The 19,681-nt window shown below is 52.8% G+C and overlaps 1 protein-coding gene across 3 annotated transcripts in view; it reads right to left on the minus strand.

Moving 5' to 3' along the window:
• The window catches only part of LPP (LIM domain containing preferred translocation partner in lipoma), a 216,394-nt gene extending 197,058 nt beyond the window's left edge, over positions 1-19,336 (minus strand). The window contains exon 1 of one of the 3 annotated variants that reach the window (XM_077348017.1): positions 19,194-19,336. The gene's annotated coding sequence lies outside the window, so the exon portion shown is untranslated. Of the gene's footprint in view, positions 1-1,239; positions 1,358-17,835; positions 17,984-19,193 lie in introns of those variants that run through there. The other 2 variants (XM_077348016.1, XM_077348018.1) reach the window with 2 other exon arrangements.
• Between the last annotated feature and the right edge of the window lie 345 nt (positions 19,337-19,681).

Consider the following 19,681-nt stretch of genomic DNA (forward strand, 5'->3'; position numbering starts at 1 on the left):
TCCGAACAGTTTTATCAGAGCTGTGAGGAGCCCCAGGGTCACCCAGCTGGCTGCATGTGGGGGAGTGCAGAATCGAACCTGTCTCGCCAGATTAGAAGTCAACACACCAAACCACTACACCAAACTGGCTCTCATTCTTGCCCCCACATCTCCCAATGGCCAGGCTGCATAAAGAAAGCCATGGGGGATGGGTGGGGAAGGCCGGGGTCTGTGGGCTGCTTCCCTCCCACCCCCACGTCTCCCAAGAGCCAGGCTGGGCAGTTAAAGCTGTGGGGAGAACCTGCCTCTTTCCCATCCCCCCAGGGCCAGGCTGGGTGGGGAAGGTTGCTGGAGGAGAAGGAGGAGTGGGAGAAAGCAAAAAGCCCCCCAATGTCCAACTGCAGGGCTGTGGGGAGGTGTTGTGGGCCCAGGTCCTATCAGGGAGGACTCCTTAGAGGCCAAGCCTGGCCAAAAGCTCCCAGCTTCACCTGAGCCTCAGCTGGATGAGAGCTTACCCAAGACAGATGTTCAACAGGCAGAGAGCTCTGACAAGGAGGGAATGGAGCTGTAGGCAAACCATAGTTTAGATCCCAAAGTGGTTGCAGGAGCTCTGCTCAGCCTCCAGCTGCCACTCCCTGCCTTGTCAGCCCACCTGGTTCACCTGAGCCAATTAAGCAAGGCCAGCTGTGTGCTGGAAGAGAGCTCCAGTCTAAAAGGCACCACCCCATGTTAGGAAGACAGTTGCTGACTGCAGACAACTGTGAGTCATCACAGAGTGAGGACTGAGGAGCTGTTGACAGCCTATGTTATCCTGAGGCAGTCTTAACACTGGCAGTCTTCAAGCAAAGGTTGGATACCCACTTTTCTTGGATGCTTTAGGATGCTTAGGGCTGATCCTGCATTGAGCAGGGGGTTGGACTAGATGGCCTCTATGGCCCCTTCCAACTCTATGGTTCTATGAGGCCCGAGTTGTGGACTTAACCTGCGACCTGCTCCTTCTGCTGATGCCCTTGGACTGCCTGAAGGAACCCTTGAGTCACTGGACTGAGTGAAGTTAAGACATTCATCACATTCTGTCTGTCCCTGGGCATTCTGTTTGTGATATGCTGATTCTCTCTGTCTCCTTGGCAGCTTGTCTGTGCTTTCGTCCAGTAGAGTTGAAACCCGAGAGCAACACAGGAGGCAAAGGAAACAGCTGGTTTCCTTCCCTTGCCTGGAGGAGATAGAAGGTGGGGAAAGACTGAGGATGGAGCAACTTACCAGCAGCAGGGCCTCTCAGACAGGCTAGAACTTCTTCCACCTGGCAAGCAACAGGAGGAGGAAGAAGGCAGACAAGGCCCACGATTGGCCCTCATTGGAAGAGTTCTCTCTACCTATTGGTGGTACACCCCAATGGAGGGAGAGAGCTGTCTGCATACAATTTAAACTCATTGGCAGAGTGCAATTTGAACTGATTGGCCCTCATTATCAAAGTGCACTTTGAACTGATGGGCCTTGGTTGGTAGAATGCTCTCTTCCTATTGGCTGCATACTCCCAGGGAGGGCCTACTGATGGCACACCCCCCAAGAAGAGTTAATCAGGGAGGGAGAGGGCTGTGTGCACACAATTTAAACTCATTGGCAGAGTGCAATTTGAACTGATTGGCATTCACTGGCAGAGTGCAATTTGAATTGACTGGCTTTGATTGGCAGAGTGCTCTCTCCCTATTGGGTGCACACCCCCAGGGAAGGCCAATTAAGTAGGGAGTGAATGCAATTTGAACTGATTGGCCCTCATTAGCAGAGTGCTATTTAAACCTTTTCAGCCTTGGCCCCAACCTGGTGGAATGGGCTCCTGGAAGAGCTGAGGGCCCTGTAGGAATCATCAGCTTTCTGCATGGCCTGTAAGATGGAGCTCTTCCTCAAGGTGTACGTTTGAGGCCAGTACAGGGTCCTGGAGTTACCTTCGGTGGATCCCCAATGTGCGTGTCAGGTAAGAGCCCTTTGCTCCCTGGGAAATAAAATAATTTAATTCCTATCGATTGCCATTGTGTTAATGGTATTAAGGGATGTTTTTAGGGGTTTAACCATGTTTTTATCATTTTATTGTAAACTACCATGGCGGTACAGAAATTTTAAAAATAAATACACTGTGGCGGTATAGAAATTTTAAAAATAAACTGATTGGTCCTCGTTGGCAGAGTGTTCTCTCCCTATTGGCAGCACACCCCCAGAGAGGGCCAATTAGGTAGGGAGTGTTGGCTACATGCAATTGGAACTGATTCATCAGGGATCATTTGGGCATGAAATTGGGGTCACCCTGGGTGGGCAGGTAGTTGGGAGTCCCTGCATTGTGCAGGGGTTGGACTAGATGACCCTGTGGGTCCCTTCCAACTCTAGGATTTGAGGATTGCTGTCAGCAACTGACTGTCTGTTTGCCCCTATTCTCTTAATGGCGACATTTCCATTTCTATTGTGGTCAAATGTTTCCTGTGCAATTCAATCCCAAGTGAATACAGGCAAATCCAATTGGCTGGTTTCCCCCTTTGTCTCTCTGGAACCTGCTAAGCATTTTCATCATGCTGTGTGCTGATTTAAACTCTCAGGCTCCACCTATAAGTCTGAACGGATTGCTTCTGTCCCAGGACATTGTCCCTGAGGAAGGGTCCGTGCACGCAAAAGCTCATACCTTGAATACAACTTTGTTGGTCTTAAAGGGGCCCCTGGACTCTAAAGAAGAAGAGTTTGGTTTTATACCCAGATTTTTTTCTACCAGAAGCAGTTTACAATTGCCTTCACTTCCTTTTCCCACAACAGAACCCTGGGAGGTAGTTGAGCCTGAAAGAGCTCTGAGAGTACTGCTCTGTGAGAACAGCTCTAACAGGACTGTGACTGGCCCAAGGTCACCCAGTGGGCTGCATGTGGAGAAGCGGGGAATCAACCCTGACTTGCCAGATTAGAAGCTGGCACTCTTAACCAGGACGCAAAGTTGTACATTCTCTTAACCACTACGCCCGATAAAAGGTGCAGGGGACCCCCCTTTACTAATCTGGGGGGCAATGGGTACGTCATGCAGACATTGTTAACAGTTTTGGTTTTGACATCAATTCACCGCTAACTTAGGTGACTCCATAGGTCAGGGGTGGCAAAACTCTGGCTCCCCAGATGTCCATGGACTACAATTCCCAGCAGGGACTCATGGGAATTGTAGTCCATGGACATCTGGAGAGCCAGAGTTTCACCACCCCGACACAGGTTTTTCAAGGCAACATATGAACAGGAATTGCCCACCCACAGGAGACATACGGAGGTGGTTTGGCCATTGTGAGCTCTGGGTAGAGCCCCCGGGCCTCTTGGGGGGTCTCCCATCCTTGGGGTCTCCCTCCCTAACCTGGCCCACATCGACGTAGCTTCAGAGAGCTGAATAGATCAGAGGAGTTTTGGTCATCCAGGCCTGGGCAGATAAGCAGAGGGGGCTGGACTCTGCCTTCCCTGCGCAGCCAGCCCAGAGCCTACAACGGTCATCGACTGCTAGCCATGGGGCTAAAGGGAACCTCCATGTTCAGAGGCAGTCACAATCTGAATTCAACTTGAGGAAACGGTCCAACTTCCTCACCAAAGCTCCAGGGCCTTGTGCCGACGAGCTGAACTGCACAACCAGCAAAGAGGCCCCTTCCCAGGAGAACCAGACAAATACGCTTCCTCCATCCGGCCGGGGGGCGGGGGGGTAGCTTCATTCACTCAGCACAGCTGATCCTGAAAGCGGCTGGCAGCCCCGTCACTCTCTTGGGCTCCACAGATCAAGGCCCAATAGGAGTTAGGAAGCAAATTGGTAATAGGTGCAATTTTCTTCTTTTTATCCGTGATAATTACTGTGGAAAAGCACGCCTCTCCTTGAGCCGTGCAATTAGCCGCAATAACCGAATCAGCGCTAGGCTCTCATTAGCAACAGCTGCAACCCGGGGAAACGTGGAAAAACACATTTGTACCTGCCCTTTGCTCCAGCCGTGGATTCGGGCTGTCCAAAAAAACACAACAATGCACAGATCGTCGGCAGAAGAGAGGGAAAGGGAAAGGGATGGAGGCACCAGGTCACCCCACACGGCAAGGTACAAAGAGCGGGGTTTTCAGACGTGGATGCCACCTCTGCACAAGTCACTCTGTGCCCCCTGCAGGGCACGGCCACCCACCGTGGATCCCCCCCCACCCAGTCTACTATGACCCTTGCAGAGAATGCCACGGAATGTGGGCCTTTTCCTTTCCAGAAGAGAGAATCCCCAAACCTAGGGGTAGTCAAACTGCAGCCCTCCAGATGCCCATGGACTACAATTCCCATGAGCCCCTGCCAGCCAATGCCCATGGACTACATTTCCAGCGAGATTTCCAGCGAATGCTGGCAGGGGCTCCTGGGAATTGTAGTCCATGGACACCTGGAGGGCCGCAGTTTGACTAGCCCTGCCCAAACCGGTCTCAGACCCACGTCAGGCAATATGCAGACTTTACAAGTCAAGAAAAACAAGGGGGCACAGGAGTCAGATGTTCCTGATAGGGGTGCACTTCAAAAAAATGTTTGTGTTCGTTACAGGGAGGGCATGCTCTCTGTTGCCCCAAAGTTTCCTGACCCATGTTTTGAGATTTGTTTCACCCTCCAATTCCTCCAAGACAATCAGGAGGAGGAAGGAAGCTAACCCAGCAGGGGGCTGGGTCATGCTGGTCTGAAGAAGTCTTTTTCAACTCTTAGACCAGGGGTAGTCAAACAGCGGCCCTCCAGATGTCCATGGACTACAATTCCCAGGAGCCCCTGCCAGCGAATGCTGGCAGGGGCTTCTGGGAATTGTAGTCCATGGACATCTGGAGGGCCGCCGTTTGACTACACCTGTCTTAGACCATCGAATGACCCCTGAGATATTTTTCAGTCTTCAAGTAACCCTGGAATGGATGTCAGCTTGTCGCTCCACCAGAAGTCCCAAGGTTAGGATGCACGGGATCACTCATCAAATAAAATGCTTCTTAAACAAGAAGTTAGTTTCATTTTTGTATGTGCAGTACTTTGCCTGGGCTAAACAAGGAAGCAGGCATTTCAGCCCACCCTGCAAAGCAGCAATTCTCCAACGGGGAAATGATTTGGGCGGTTTCTAAATCACTTGTAACTTTGGGAGATTTCCCGGCACCAGCAGAAGTTTGGCAAGCCTAGCAAGGCCTGAGAATATATATTCTAGCATGGTCGGAAATGGTTGCCAGGGAAAAGGGAATCCTGGGAAGGGAGGAATCCTTGTGCAAACACTGCACAGTCCTTGCACTGGATCCAGTGGAGGAGCTCTCAGACAGGGATGCCAGCCTCCAGGTGAGACAACTGCCCTGAACCGTGAGGGAGAGCGGTATATAAATATAAGAAAATAAATAACGATGATATAACAGCACAGCAATTACTGTGTATGCAAGTACTGATTAACCATGACAAAAATTAAGTCTTTTGTTTCTTTTTCTCAAACAACTTGATTACGCAATGCAACATACCCTTCTTTTTGCCTAACAACCAAAATGGCTAGAAAATACAAGAAATTGAGCTAGTCCTAAAGAAGCCACCAGTTCTAGCCTTCTTCAGACACAAGTCTCCAGAAACGGCTGCCCAGGCTCCTGACCGGCTCCACCACGTCCTGGGACCCAATCCGGCTCCCGGGCCGTTCTGCTGCTTCTCTGCCTCTCCTGGTCGCTCACTGGTACCCAGGTTTGGTCTCCTTATTAAGCTTTGTGAAACCCTGGCGTTTCCTGACCACCCTGGAAGGGTTTCCCAAATGGGTGGGAGTCAATTAATCATATGTTTTTCAATTTGGTTAAATGTTTATTGAGTGATATGGCCATGTTGCCCCATCCTCTCGTCCCAAAATGGCCAGTGCTTGGCCTGGAGGGGGGCCCGGGGGGCATGTCCACAGCTCTGCTTCCCAACCATAGTCTGCACCATTGCGTCACCTCTGGGATTTCTCGAAGCCTGAAGGATGTTTCAGTGTAGGGGTGTGCACTTCGGCTTGGTTCGGCCACCTCGACAATTGCTGAAGAGAAGAAAGCTGGAAAAGGCCGAACCAGGGTTTCTTTAAATCAGCCACATTAGGACTGAGGAAAGCAATGCAAAGTGAGGGCCACTCCTCCACAATTAATAAAAAATCCGGAATAGACTACACTGGGTTTAAGGGCCATCTCTCTCTCCTGAGTCACCTGGTGATGTGAGCATCTCCCAACAGCTGCATTTCCCCACAACAAATAGAATCATAGAGTTGGAAGGGGCCATACAGGCCATCTAGTCCAACCCCCTGCTCAACGCAGGATCAGCCCTAAGCATCCTAAAGCATCCAAGAAAAGTGTGTATCCAACCTTTGCTTGAAGACTGCCAGTGAGGGGGAGCTCACCACCTCCTTAGGCAGCCTATTCCACTGCTGAACTACTCTGACTGTGAAAAACTTTTTCCTGATATCTAGCCTATATCGTTGTACTTGAAGTTTAAACCCATTACTGCGTGTCCTCTCCTCTGCAGCCAACAGAAACAGCATCCTGCCCTCCTCCAAGTTACACCCTTTCAAATACTTAAAGAGGGCTATCATGTCCCCTCTCAACCTCCTTTTCTCCAGGCTGAACATTCCCAAGTCCCTCAACCTATCTTCATAGGGCTTGGTCTCTTGGCCCCAGATCATCCTAATTGCTCTCCCCTGTACCCTTTCAATTTTATCTACGTCCTTCTTTTAAATGCTGTTCGTTTCTCAACCAAAAATTTAGAAATGACCTCTCATGACTTCGACCTCTCGTGAATATATGGGAGCCTGCCTTGTGCTGACCCTCACTCCATCCAGGTCAGCCTTGTCCACTCAGACTGGCAGCCAGAGAGAGGTCCTTCCACACCAAGTCCTGCCTAGGCCTTTCAGCTGGAGATGCCGGGGACTGAACCTTGGACGTTCTGCATGCCAAGATGCCCCACCATTCATACTGACTCAGCACCACAGTTCCGTTGGCCGTATTGCCTACTCAGGCTGTCAGAGGCTCTCCAGGGTTTCACACAGAGGTCTTTCCTGTCTCTTCCCACCTGGTCCTTTTAACTGGAGATGCCGGGGAGTGAACCAGGGACCTACCACACATGCAAAGCAGAGCCACGGCCCCACTCCACAGTAAACACCAAGGAAGCTGCCTTAAATCAAATAATAATAATAATAGTAATTAATAATAATAATGACAATAATAAAACTGAATCAGACTCATGGCCCATCAAGGTGAGTACTGTCTACTCAACCGGGCAGCCACTCTCCAAGGTCTCAGGCAGGGGTCTACCAACATGGGCCTTTCAATTGGAGAGACCAAGGCCTAAACCTGGGATCTTCAGGATTCAAAAACAGAGGATCTTTCACCAAGCAACTCCTCACCGGCTGGGTGTCTGAACTAAAATGAAATATTGTATAGAGTAACGTCAGTCTAAGCTAGGCGTGGGCCAACTGTGGCCCACCAGATGTCTGTGGACTACAATTCCCATGAGCCCCTGGGGCTCATGGGAATTGTAGTCCACGGACATCTGGAGGGCCGCAGCTTGCCCACGCCTGACCTAAGCCTACTGATTTCAGCACAGTGCTACCGCTTCCCCTGGGCTGAGCTGCAATTCTCCGGCTCCACCACACTGGGGCACTGTAGCACCTTGCCGACCAAACGTCCTGTGCCCCTCCAGGAAGGCAGCCAAGTTCTCTGCCCCAAGGAGGTTCCATCGACAACCTCCGCTTCTTTGAGAGGCGCATCAGGACGATCTCTGGAGATTCCCTGTTAATGATAGAGATCTGGGCGAGCAAAGCCCCAGGGGGGAGGCTTTGATCTAGTAAACCGCTTCCCATCCTACTCTGGCCTCGCCTCCCAACCGTGCCGTTGCGACACTGCTTGGAAAACAAACAGAGAGCTCTAGGCCAGTCTAGACCTGCAAGCAGCTCTTCGCGGTGCGCCCCAGCCACGTCGGGAGGCTCAAGGTTCTTCCTTGCAAAACGACGGCTCCCAACGACCCCAGTCAAGCCATGAATCCTTCCTCCAGCTGAAGAAACACAAGGGCCACATCAAGACGGACTCCGGGCTCACAAGCTGTTGAGGAACTTTTGGAAGCACAGCAACATTATCGCCAGAGGCTGACATGCAGCACAACTCTGGGCAGAACCTCCCAGATTTTGCCGGACTCCCAAACACAAGCACAGGGTGCTCCGCAGAACGGGCCCCTCCCCGAGGCACCGGTTGACGATCGCTGGAGAGTGCGCTCAAAGGCGTTCAAAGGCGCAAGATGCCAATGCACATCCACTCCCCTGGACCACTGCGTTCGTTTCACAAGACTGTGGCGGTGAGTCACGGACTCTCCCCCCCCCCGCCCCACTGCACCCCACCCCACCCCGCAAAGGGCAGGACGAAGCTTTCTGAAACCTGTTTGAGATATTTATCGGTTACAAGGAACAGCCCAGCGACAGCTCACCCAATCAGGAAACCACGGAGGCGGCTCCATTGACAGATGATGGAGAGCCAACGTGGCCAACCGCAATGTTCACCAAAGCCCAGGGGCGCCTTGAGAATTTTGGCAGAGCGTGGGGGGCCTGACCACAAGATGGCTGCCTCGGGAGGCGGAGACAGCCATAAAATGGCTGCTGTTGCACATCTTCCGTTACACGGAAGATCCTTGCACTGTGGTCGTAGCTGCGGCCAAAAAACATTTCTAAAAATCTGCACAGCCAAGTGAATCAACGGCAGCCAATCAGTAAAACCGCTGGGCAAAAGCCCCGCCTAGCCCCATCCATTTTCCAGAAATGCGGGGTTTACTCGGATGAGCCACAGTGCCCATGGGGGCACCAGGAAAGTGGTTAGAGTAGAACACTGGGCTCCAAGTTTGGTCTCACAAGAGCGGAGTAAAGCGGTAACATCACCTCATGTGATCTGGACACGATACCTCTTTTAATACCATTTGCAGCTCAGCTGACTCATGTTCAGTGTCTGGTCTACCAAGACCCACAGATACTTTTTCACACGTTCTACTGCCAAGAAAGGTCTCACCTATCCTATAGTGATGAATTATCTATTTTTCCTACCTCAATGAAGAACTTTACATTTATCACTTTTGAAATACATTTTAGCCCAGGTTTCCAGCCTGTCAAGATCATCCTGTATCCTGATTCTGTCTTCTGCTGTGTTCACGCCCCCTCCCAGTTTAGTGTCATCTGCAAATTTAGTGTCATCTATTCCTTCATCCAAACCATTTATGGATATGTTGAACAACACAGGGCCCAGGACACATCCCTGAGCACTCGTAACTCCTTTCCAAGATGACAAACCATTTACAAGCACCCTTTGGGTGCAATCTGTCAACCAGTTCTTGATCCAATTAACACTAATAGGATCCATACCACATTTTACCAACTTGTTTTCAGTGGAATCTTTCCAAAAGCCTTAATGAAATCAAGGTAAACAATGCCCACCGCATTCCCCTGATCCAGCAAGGCAGAAACTTTCTCAGAAAAAGAGATAAGGTTAGTTTGACATGAGTTGTTCTAATCACAGCCATCTGCTCTAGCTGCTCAAGGACCAACTATTTGATGATTTGTTCTAAAATTTGTTTTGCCAGCTATAGACATCAAGCTGACAGGTCGGTAGTTACCGAATCCTCCTTTTTCCCCATTTTGAAAATGGGGATAACATTTATTTGCCTCCAATCACCTGGCACTTCACCTGTTCTCCCAAAAACCTGTTCTCCAAATTGTTGTGCGGATAACATGGGGGAGAAGATGATGATGATCATCTTCTCCCCCATGTTATCTGCACAACAATTTGGAGAACAGGTGAGCTGCCTTGAGTTATCTTCGGGGAGAACTGGGGGGGGGTGTCAAGAACAAAGTAAATCCATTGTATACAGCCAGGCCCTACGTTACAACCGCATCTGCTCCAATCCCACGGACAGAGATTCCCACCTAAATGATCAACAGCAGGAGTAGTCAACCTGTGGTCCTCCAGATGTTCATGGACTACAATTCCCATGAGCCCCTGCCAGCATTTGCTTTTCATAAACCTTTTCTTTCACACAGACAGCCCCCCAATCTCAAACAACTCCTCACCCACAACAATGCAGCATCTCATGTGAATATGGACGCTGGTACTGGAGCTTGCAACAAACCCAGATGCCAACTTTTCAGCCATATACACCCCAATGCCACAATTACTGGACCTAACAACATCACCTATACCATCAAAGGCTTATACACCTGCTCATCTTCCAACTTAGCATATGCCATCAAGTGCCAACAATGTCCCTCTGTTCTCTACATAGGGCAAACAGGTCAAACCCTCCGCCAAAGAATTAATGGACACAAGTCTGACATCAAAAGCCACAGGACTGAAAAACCTGCAGGGGAACACTTCAACCTTCCAGGACATTCAATAAGGGACGTGAAAGTAGCTGTTTTATTGCAAAGGTAATTCAAGAACAGCCTACAAAGGGAGATTGCAGAAATGCAAGTTATTACAACACTCAAAACGATGACATACCCAGTTTCTTAATCTCACTATTCATGCTAACCTTGTTTAACTCATGTATCTGTATTCCTCACCATTTATTTTATTTGTGATAATGTGACTGTAAGGCAGGGGTAGTCAAACTGCGGCCTTCCAGATGTCCATGGACTACAATTCCCAGGAGCCCCTGCCAGCATTCGCTGGCAGGGGCTCCTGGGAATTGTAGTCCATGGACATCTGGAGGGCCGCAGTTTGACTACCCCTGCTGTAAGGTAATGGCAATGGAATGGAATTTTGAGTTTGGCTCCCTGGCCTTGGGAACAGATAGTTACCAGCAATTCCCTTTAGGAATGTCTCACGGTTGTATGGAGACAGATGGGGCAAGCAGCATATGGGGAGGTGAGGGCCTTTGACCTCTGACACGGGCAGTTTGGTTTCTCCTTGTGTTTTTGTGAACTACAACTGAATTCCAGGGGACTGATTGGCTGTTTTGACAGAGAATTATCACTGGCTGTATTTGGTTGTGTGACACAGTCTACTGATGTAACAGAATTGATTTTTGCCATATATCCCCACTGTCATGTAAGGAGTTCTTGGTCTGAGGAAGAGTGCTTGCACTCGAAAGCTCACGCCCTGAATAAATCTTTGTTGGTCTTAAAGGTGCCCAACTGGACTCTAAATAAATAAATATTTGTAATAACAATAGAACAATATAGACAATATCTGACGGCAGCCTGAAATCATTTCATTCGGTAGCTAAATGACTGATCTTCTTGACTGCAGGGAGCAAAATGGTACGGAACAGGGGATTTGGAAACCCCAAAGACAAGGTGGTCTCAGAAGCCTACCCAGTTGGACAGGCAGAAGAGCCATGCGCCTGGCTGGGAACAGACCACCAACCCCCCCCGCACTCCCCAGAAGTGGCCCACAGGGAAGGACGAATGAGCCGCCCTCTTCTGTGCCAGAGACAGCCTGGGGCAGTGGTCAGAGTCTCAGATTGAGATTTAGGGGGCTCTGGGCCAGTCATGCCCTCTCAGCCCCATCTACCTCGCAGGGGGTCTGTGGTAGGGGGAGGAAGGTAAAGGTGCTTGTAAGCGGCTTTGGTAGCGGTAAGAAACCAACTCTTTTCTCTCATCTGCCAAGCCGGGTTTGACTCCCCACTCCTCCTCCACCTGCAGCCAAGATGGGTGACCTTGGGCCAGTTCCCTTTTCTCTCAGAGCTCTCTCAGCCCCAACCTCCCTCACAGGGTGTCTGTTGTGGGGAGAGGAAGGGTAGGGGATACTGAGCCACGTTGAAACTCCTTTGGGTAGTAAAAAGTGGGATACAAAAAGTCAGCCTTCCTTCTTCATCATCATTAGTAGAAAACAGGACGGTCCCTGCCCTCAAAGAGCTTACAGGGCAGCATCTGAGATGGCCATAAAGAAGGCTAATGCATTCCATCTCCATCCATCGGATTTACTCGGCTCATTGGGAACATTTGCTACAAAGAGCAGCTCTGCCCAGCAGCAGCCACAGGAAACCCAAGGACCCCAAGGAGGGCCTCTGTCACTCATCTGCACCGTCTGGTATTCAAGATACACTGCCTCTCCACACGGAGGTTCAGCTTAGCTATAATGATGGACTGCTGTCAACAGCCATGTCCTTGCACGACCTTCAGCCACCTAAATTAACACCCCCACTTCCTCCTGCTCTTGTTCTGGCTGCCCCAGGGGTTCAGGGAAGTGCCAAAGCGGCCTCATTTCACAGGGCAATTGTTACGCAGCCCGGCTGCACCTCTCCTGCATCAGATTTTGCCCTCTTACCACGCTAAATGCAAGCTTGCAAAAGCCCTGCAAACACAAGGGACGCAGCGCGAAGCAACCCTGGACAAGGGCATGCAGTCCAGACCAGAACTGGAATGAGGCTGGAAACAGGACGAGAGGGGGGCAGGGGGCTGGGGGCCCCCACCGAGCACTTGCTCCAAGAACGGGCAGCGGAGAGCAAACTCTCTCCTCTGCTGCGGGGCATCATTTTGACCGCCCTCTATTTTTAAACCCACAGATGCCAGGGAGCATTTTCCTCATCTCACCAGGACTCAGCCTCACAAAGAGGACAGCACTGGACGCCAGAACAGGGGGAGGGCACGGCTTCCAGACCTCCGCTGGGCACCTTCTGGCCGCAAAGCCAGTCCTTTTCAATTCAGTGTATTTAATACGGTCGCAGGCCAGCGAATTTACAATGTACAAATATATAAAACACACTAAGTTCTACAGAAGTGAGCAAAAGACCTGCTAAATCATACCAAAAACTATATAATCTAATCAGATATACGTAAGAAAAATGTCAGAATCACAGAATCATAGTTGGAAGGGGCCATACAGGCCATCTAGTCCAACCCCCTGCTCCACGCAGGATCAGCCCTAAGCATCCTAAAGCATCCAAGAAAAGTGTGTATCCAACCTTTGCTTGAAGACGGCCAGTGAGGGGGAGCTCACCACCTCCTTAGGCAGCCTATTCCACTGCTGAACTACTCTTGCTGTGAAAATTTTTTTCCTAATATCTAGCCTATATCGTTGTACTTGTAGTTTAAACCCATTACTGCGTGTCCTCTCCTCTGCAGCCAACGGAAACAGCATCCTGCCCTCCTCCAAGTGACAACCTTTCAAATATTTAAAGAGGGCTAACATGTCCCCTCTCAACCTCCTTTTCTCCAGGCTGAACATTCCCAAGCCCCTCAACCTATCTTCATAGGGCTTGGTCCCTTGGCCCCAGATCATCTTCGTCGCTCTCCTCTGTACCCTTTCAATTTTATCGACGTCCTTCTTGAAGTGAGGCCTCCAGAACTGCACACAGTACTCCAGGTGTGGTCTGACCAGTGCCGTATACAATGGAACTATGACATCTTGTGATTTTGATGTGATGCCCCTGTTGATACAGCCCCAAATGGCATTTGCCTTTTTTACCGCTGCATCACACTGCCTGCTCATGTTTAGTTTACAATCCACAAGTACCCCAAGGTCTCGTTCACACTCAACCAATGTCGCTCGACCAATATAGAAAGCAAGAGTATAAAAGAAATACTGGCCATTGCTCAGTGTGAAAAGTGATCTGTGTTTATGGATCACCGTGAAGAAATCAGACAGGAGGACAATGGATCTGTTTGAACTCTGGTGCTGGAGAAGGCTTCTGCAGGTTCCAGTGACAGCAAAAGTCACCAACGAGGAACTACTAGAGCGCATAAAGCCTGATCTATCCCAGGAAGGCCAAATCACAAAACTCTGGCTCACTCCCTTTGGCCACATCACCTCAACGGAGAGAGCCATTCTGCCAGGACGGGTCAGTGGAAAAAAGGAAGCCAGGCCGACAAAGAACACGGCGGTTAGACAGGATCAAAACGGACACCGGCCAGAGCATTAGTCAACAGAAAGATGTGGTGGAAGGTCGGAAGGCCAGCTGAGCTGTAGGATCGCCAGGAGTCGGCCACGACTGAACGGCTAACATCACATCATAGCACACCTAATAGGGCTACACTGCATGAGATCCTATTGTGCCTGTCGTCCAAAATATATTTGATAAATGATTCTCTGCAGGGTGGAAGAAGCTCTCTAAAGGCTGGGCGCAGAAGATTCGGCTGCAAAGCAGAGGGAAAGAGATCAGCACCCAGCAAAAACAGAGGACACGACCCGGGAACACAAAGGCGGCATAAAGGTAAAGGTAAAGGTATCCCCTGTGCAAGCACCGAGTCATGTCTGACCCTTGGGGTGACGCCCTCCAGCGTTTTCTTGGCAGACTCAATATGGGGTGGTTTGCCAGTGCCTTCCCCAGTCATTACCGTTTACCCCCCAGCAAGCTGGGTACTCATTTTACCGACCTCGGAAGGATGGAAGGCTGAGTCAACCTTGAGCCGGCTGCTGGGATCGAACTCCCAGCCTCATGGGCAGAGCTTTCAGACGGCTGCCTTACCACTCTGCGCCACAAGAGGCTCTTCAAAGGCGGCATAGGAAATGCCAAAATCTTTCACGGCTGCAACCCAAAGACCTGGTTCTTGGGAGGGGGGAGGTGACTTGCAACCAACGGGGCTGTTCAAATGAAATCCCTCCACTACCTCGAAGCGCCAGAAGCTGCCTTCTTCCAAATCGGAGCCTTAGAAGGGACCTCCTGGGTCATCTAGTCCAACCCCCTGGTTCATCAAGGTCAGTCTTGGCTATTCGGACTGGCAGACGCTCTCCAAGGACTCAGGCAGAGACGGGCCTTTCCCCTCACCTCGTATTTCGGCCTGAACTGGAGAGGCTGCCAGGAACTGAGCCTGGGACCTTCTGCATGCCAAGCAGAGGCCCCTCCCCTGAGCCATGCCCCTCCCTCCATTCCTTCCAAAAGGAACGCATTAATTAATTAAGTGCCAGCTGCAAAATGAACCGTGCAGCTGTGAGAAGTAAATAAGGCTGCAGGATCTAACCCAGGTCTCCAGATTAGAGGCCACCCCTTCCTTCCTTCCTTCCTTCCTTCCTTCCTTCATTCATTCATTCATTCATTCATTCTCAAATTTCTATACCACCAACTCCCGGACTGGCTGGCTCGTCGCAGTTCACAACAGACTTAAAATATAAAAACATAAGACAGCAAGATTACTATCTTGCTGATAAACACAATAATAACCACAATTTAAAAATTTGACAAAGATGGCAGGCACAACAATTCCTAATAGGCCCATATCCCTCCCTTACCCATTCCCAGCAGGGTCAATCAGATGGAGGCCCCAGAGGGATGCAGAGGCCACAGGGTCAGGGGAATACCCGATCTTATAGCCCCATATTTAGTCCAGCCTCAACCAAACGCCTAGCGGAAGGGCTCAGTCTAGCAGGCCCTGCAGAACCAGGTTCGCTTCCCGGGACACCGGGACCATCAGCATATTCACACCTGCAGAGTGAAGGGCCCTGCGGGGAGCATAATGAGACAAGCGGTCCCGCAGGTAGGCAAGACCCAGGCAACATATAGTCTAAAAGGTCAAAACCCAAACCTTGAATCAGAATAATAGAGTTGGAAGGGATCTCCTGGGTCATCTAGTCCAACCCCCTGCACTATGCAGGACACTCACATCCCAATCACTCATCCATTGTCACCTGCCACCCCCTTGAGCCTTCACAGAATCAGCCTCTCCGTCAGATGGCTCTCCAGCCTCTGCTTAAAAATCTCCAAAGATGGAGAACCCACCACCTCCTGAGGAAGCCTGTTCCACTGAGGAACCGCTCTGACTGTCAGGAACTTCTTCCGGATGTTTTAATCCACCTACTGCCCTTGAAAAAAGGCAGCACCTCGGATCTGGCAGGCCCCACCCTGGCGTCTGTCACGTTACGGCTACTGGGTGGGATACATTTCATTCATGCTTGTAGCCATTCATCCCCTAGAGCTTTCTCAACTCTGCGGTTACTTGACAGCCCTCGAAGGATATATATTCCTGGTAAGGCCTTGGAGAAGGAGCATGTCTCATGGCTTAAGTGCCACTCAGCGCTTAACACCCACTCAGGATGGCTGTCCCGCCCCTGAGAGCCTCCGCCTCCAACCGGCTGGCCTGTCTGTCCAGCGGCCAGCCAATCGCCTTCCGTCCCCCACCCCTGACCACCCCCTCCTCCTTCCACTTCCCTCTGAGGCTCGGAGGCTGCAGATCCCTGCCGGGTGAGAGCTGCCCCTGCCAGTGAGTTCCCTAAGAGCTGCCTGCAGCCTTTCCAGGTCCTGGGGGGAGGGGGAGGCCTTCCCCAGTGTTCTTCCACTCCATCTCCGCTTATCTAGTGCCTGTTGTATTCCTGAATGCAATGGGCTTGGCCCCTAGTATATATATACTATAGTGCAGGGGTAGTCAAACTGCGGCCCTCCAGATGTCCATGGACTACAATTCCCAGGAGCCCCCTGCCAGCGAATTTGTGGAGGGGTGGTCACGTATTTGGGCTGCTTCAAAAATGGCATTGCAGCCATGCACTTTGATATTTTAATGTTAATATTTTATCATTATATTGTTATTTATCTGATTTCTATGCTGCCCTCCCAGCAGACCGGCTCAGGGTGAAGTATGACGTGTAAACACGGCATTGGCTGAAAACGTACAATAAGATAAGTTTTAAACTAAAATGAAATTGTGCCACAGTAGAAGCATCGACCAGACGGAGATTATATGGCTCAATTCTCTTAGAGCCCGATTGTGGTCCGGAGGAGGCTGGAAGGGGGGGGGGGGTCCCGGAAGATGTTATCTGAATCGCTGGCGGAAGAGCTCCGTCTTGCAGGCCCTGCGGAACTCCCCAGTTCCGTCGAAGCCCGGAAGTGCTCCGGGACCTCATTCGGCCAGGACAGAAAAGGCCCCGGCCCCGGTTGAGGCCAGCGGTACTTCTCAGGTTGTTTTCACCCTCTTGGTTTTAATGTTGGGCGTCGCCAGGAGACCTCTCCAGTGAGGGGCGACTTTGACAAACCTGACCAATAAGTAACCAGCACTAATAAACCCAAGCGAAGATCCCAACCCCAGGTCCCCTCATGGGGGGCAGAGCAGGAGGCAGCAGGCGAAGAGGGGAAGGGTCCGCAGGATATGCGGAGACTCCACAAAGGAGCCTGTGAGGCCGGAGGAAGGCTGATAAGGGCGCCTTTTGGAGGCCAGGACTTTGGGGGGTCACCTGAAGTATAAACAGCTCGACGGCTCTTCTTAAGGTAGGCGGCCCATCCCCTTGTCCTGTGGCAGCGAGTTCCAAAGGTCGGCCTTGTTGAGGGGCAAGGCCCTCCCCGTGGTCTGCCTCCACCCTGCCCCCGACCACGTTTCTCACAGGCATGTTGGGGGGGGGAGGGAGGGGTCAGCCCAAGGCTCCCTGGGAAGGGGGGGGCTCTGTGGACTCCAGGGTGTCCCCCCCCCCAGCTCCACCCGTGAACCTCCAGGAATTCCCCAGTCTGGAGATGGCACCCTCACCCGCCTCCCTCCTGGGGAGAGTTTGCCCAGCAGCCCTTGGGCTCCCCTGGGGCAGCTAGTCCGGCCGGCCCTTCCTCGCCCCGGTGTCCCTCCAGGCGCCCGCGGGCCTCCTCCTCTCCTCTCCTCTCCGCGCGGGCGGGGCTGCCACTGGAGGGGGGGGGTCGCTGCCAGGCACTTCCCAGGCAGGAGGCAGGAGCAGGCAGCGCCCTCCCCGTCCCGCCCGCCCACCCACCCACCTCTTCCCGTCGAGGCGCGCCCTGGGGGGGGGGCTGTCCTGGCAGGCCCTAGGGTCCCCCCGACCCCACCCCCTTGGCCAGCTGCCCCCCACCCCCCGCAGGCTCCCGAGCCCCCCGGCCAGGTGCGACGCCCCGGAGGAGGCGCGGCGCCGTCGGGCAGGGCGGAGAGAAGGGAGCGGGGCGAAGGCGAGGCGAGGCGAGGCGTCCAGCCCTACCTGCGGGCGGCGTCGGGCCCGAGGGAGCCGGAGGCGGCGGCGGCGGCGGCGGCGGCGGGGACGGCGGCGGAGGAGGAGGAGCCGCGCAGCGGGCCAGCCCGGACGGGGCGGGCGGCCAGGAGGCTTCCTCCGCCCCGCGCCCCGCTTCGCTCCGCCCGCTCGTCCGGCCAGAGAGGAGGAGGCTGCCGACTGGCCTGCCTGCCGCGCGGGGAGAGCCTGGAGGGCGCGCCTCTCGGCCACGCAGCGTTCCGCTCCACCGGGGGCGCCGAGCGCAGTCCGGCAGGCGGCAGTCCCACCGGTGCGGCCCCCTCCTCCTCCGCGTCCTCCGGCCCGAGCCGCCGCCGCCCTCCCCGTCCCGCCTGCAGCCGGGGCATTTCCGGGAGAAGCCCCTTGCACACAGACACCCACGTCCCCAACCCCCCTCCTGCGAGGCACGGTTGCCAACCGGCCTGGAGACAAACTGTGGCCCGTCCCGCGGAAGCGACTCTACGAATCGCGTTGCCAGCTCCAGGGCGGGAGACTTCCTGGGGAGGACGGGGACCTCCAAAGCAGCCGTCTCCAGGTTGGAGGGCAGGCGTGATTCCGGGGATCCCAGTCCCTCCCTTGCAATGCCAGGAGTGGCCAGCCCGGGAGGTCGATCGCATCCCAAGGGGCAGCTTTCACAGTGGTGTAAAAGTGGGCCTGCCCCCCTCTTTGGCTGCTTGGAGTCTTGGTCCGGGGGCTGCCTGGTTCCTTCCTGGGAAGGCAGCCTGCGATGGCTGCATTCCTCCTTGGGGATTTTCAGGAGAAGGGAGGTTTGCAGGTCTCGGGAAACTTCTGAAAAGCATCCATTGATGATGAAGGCATTAGGGGCTGGGTGGTAGAGCATGTGCCCCATGCGCAGAAGGTCCCCAGTTCAATCCCCGGTGACTCCAGTCAAAAGGACCAGACAGGAAAGACCCTTTTCTGCCTGGGGCCCTGGAGAGCAGGCAGTGCTGGCCAAGAGGGGCCAAGTCAGCAAAAGGCAGCTTTGTGTGGTCCCTTCTGCCGGGGAGGGTGGGGGGGGGAGCTTTCAAACACACAGGTAAGTATCACCCTTCCCGTCTGTTCTGCTATTCCCCCTCTCCTCCAAAGAACTCAGAGTGTGGCTGTTTGCTTCCTAGCACCAACCCTACAAGAAAGGCTAGACTGGATGTGGATGTTGGGATTTGAGTCCAGGTCTCTCGGATCCTGGATCTGGCGCTGTGCCATGCAGTCTGTGGTCTGCCTCTGCGTCCTCCCCCCTTTGTCTGCATCTTTCTCCTCTGCCCTTCCTCTCTCCCACCTCTTTGGCCTTCTCTGTGGCCTCCCTGCCATCTCCTGCCCTGCTCAGGCCTTACCTGGCTTGCTTGGGAAGAGGGTTTTCACGCAGCGGCTGAGAAAGACCCCCTTCAGAAAGACCCAGAGGAACGGGGCCAGGTTCCTCCAGAGCAAAATCGAAACTTGTCCTCTGCTCCTCGCTCTTCAGCTGGTCTCCCCCCTCCCCCCAGCCCCTTTGAACCTCCCCCTGGATTTGGCCCAGAGGACTTGGCTGCAGGCTGACGTCAGAATCCTAAATTCCTCTGTTTCCCCGAAGGCAGTTTTGACCATGTAAGGCTTGAGGGATGACAGATGAGCAGAGCTGCAGGAAATAGATGGAGAAGGTGCCAGAAGCCCTTGGCCGGAGAGGAGGACGCAGAGACAGGCAGCTTTCCTACACGTTGACAGGATCCTTCGGCACACCAGGGAATCCCACAGACCCAAGATCTGGGCTGGAATTGTGAAGTCCCGCCGAACTTTCTCTTTGGAGAATCATTTTTACACCGCATGTACAAAATCTGCTAGGATA

This window comes from Paroedura picta, chromosome 8 (genome assembly GCF_049243985.1).
Source record: "Paroedura picta isolate Pp20150507F chromosome 8, Ppicta_v3.0, whole genome shotgun sequence".
Taxonomy (NCBI): domain Eukaryota; kingdom Metazoa; phylum Chordata; class Lepidosauria; order Squamata; family Gekkonidae; genus Paroedura; species Paroedura picta.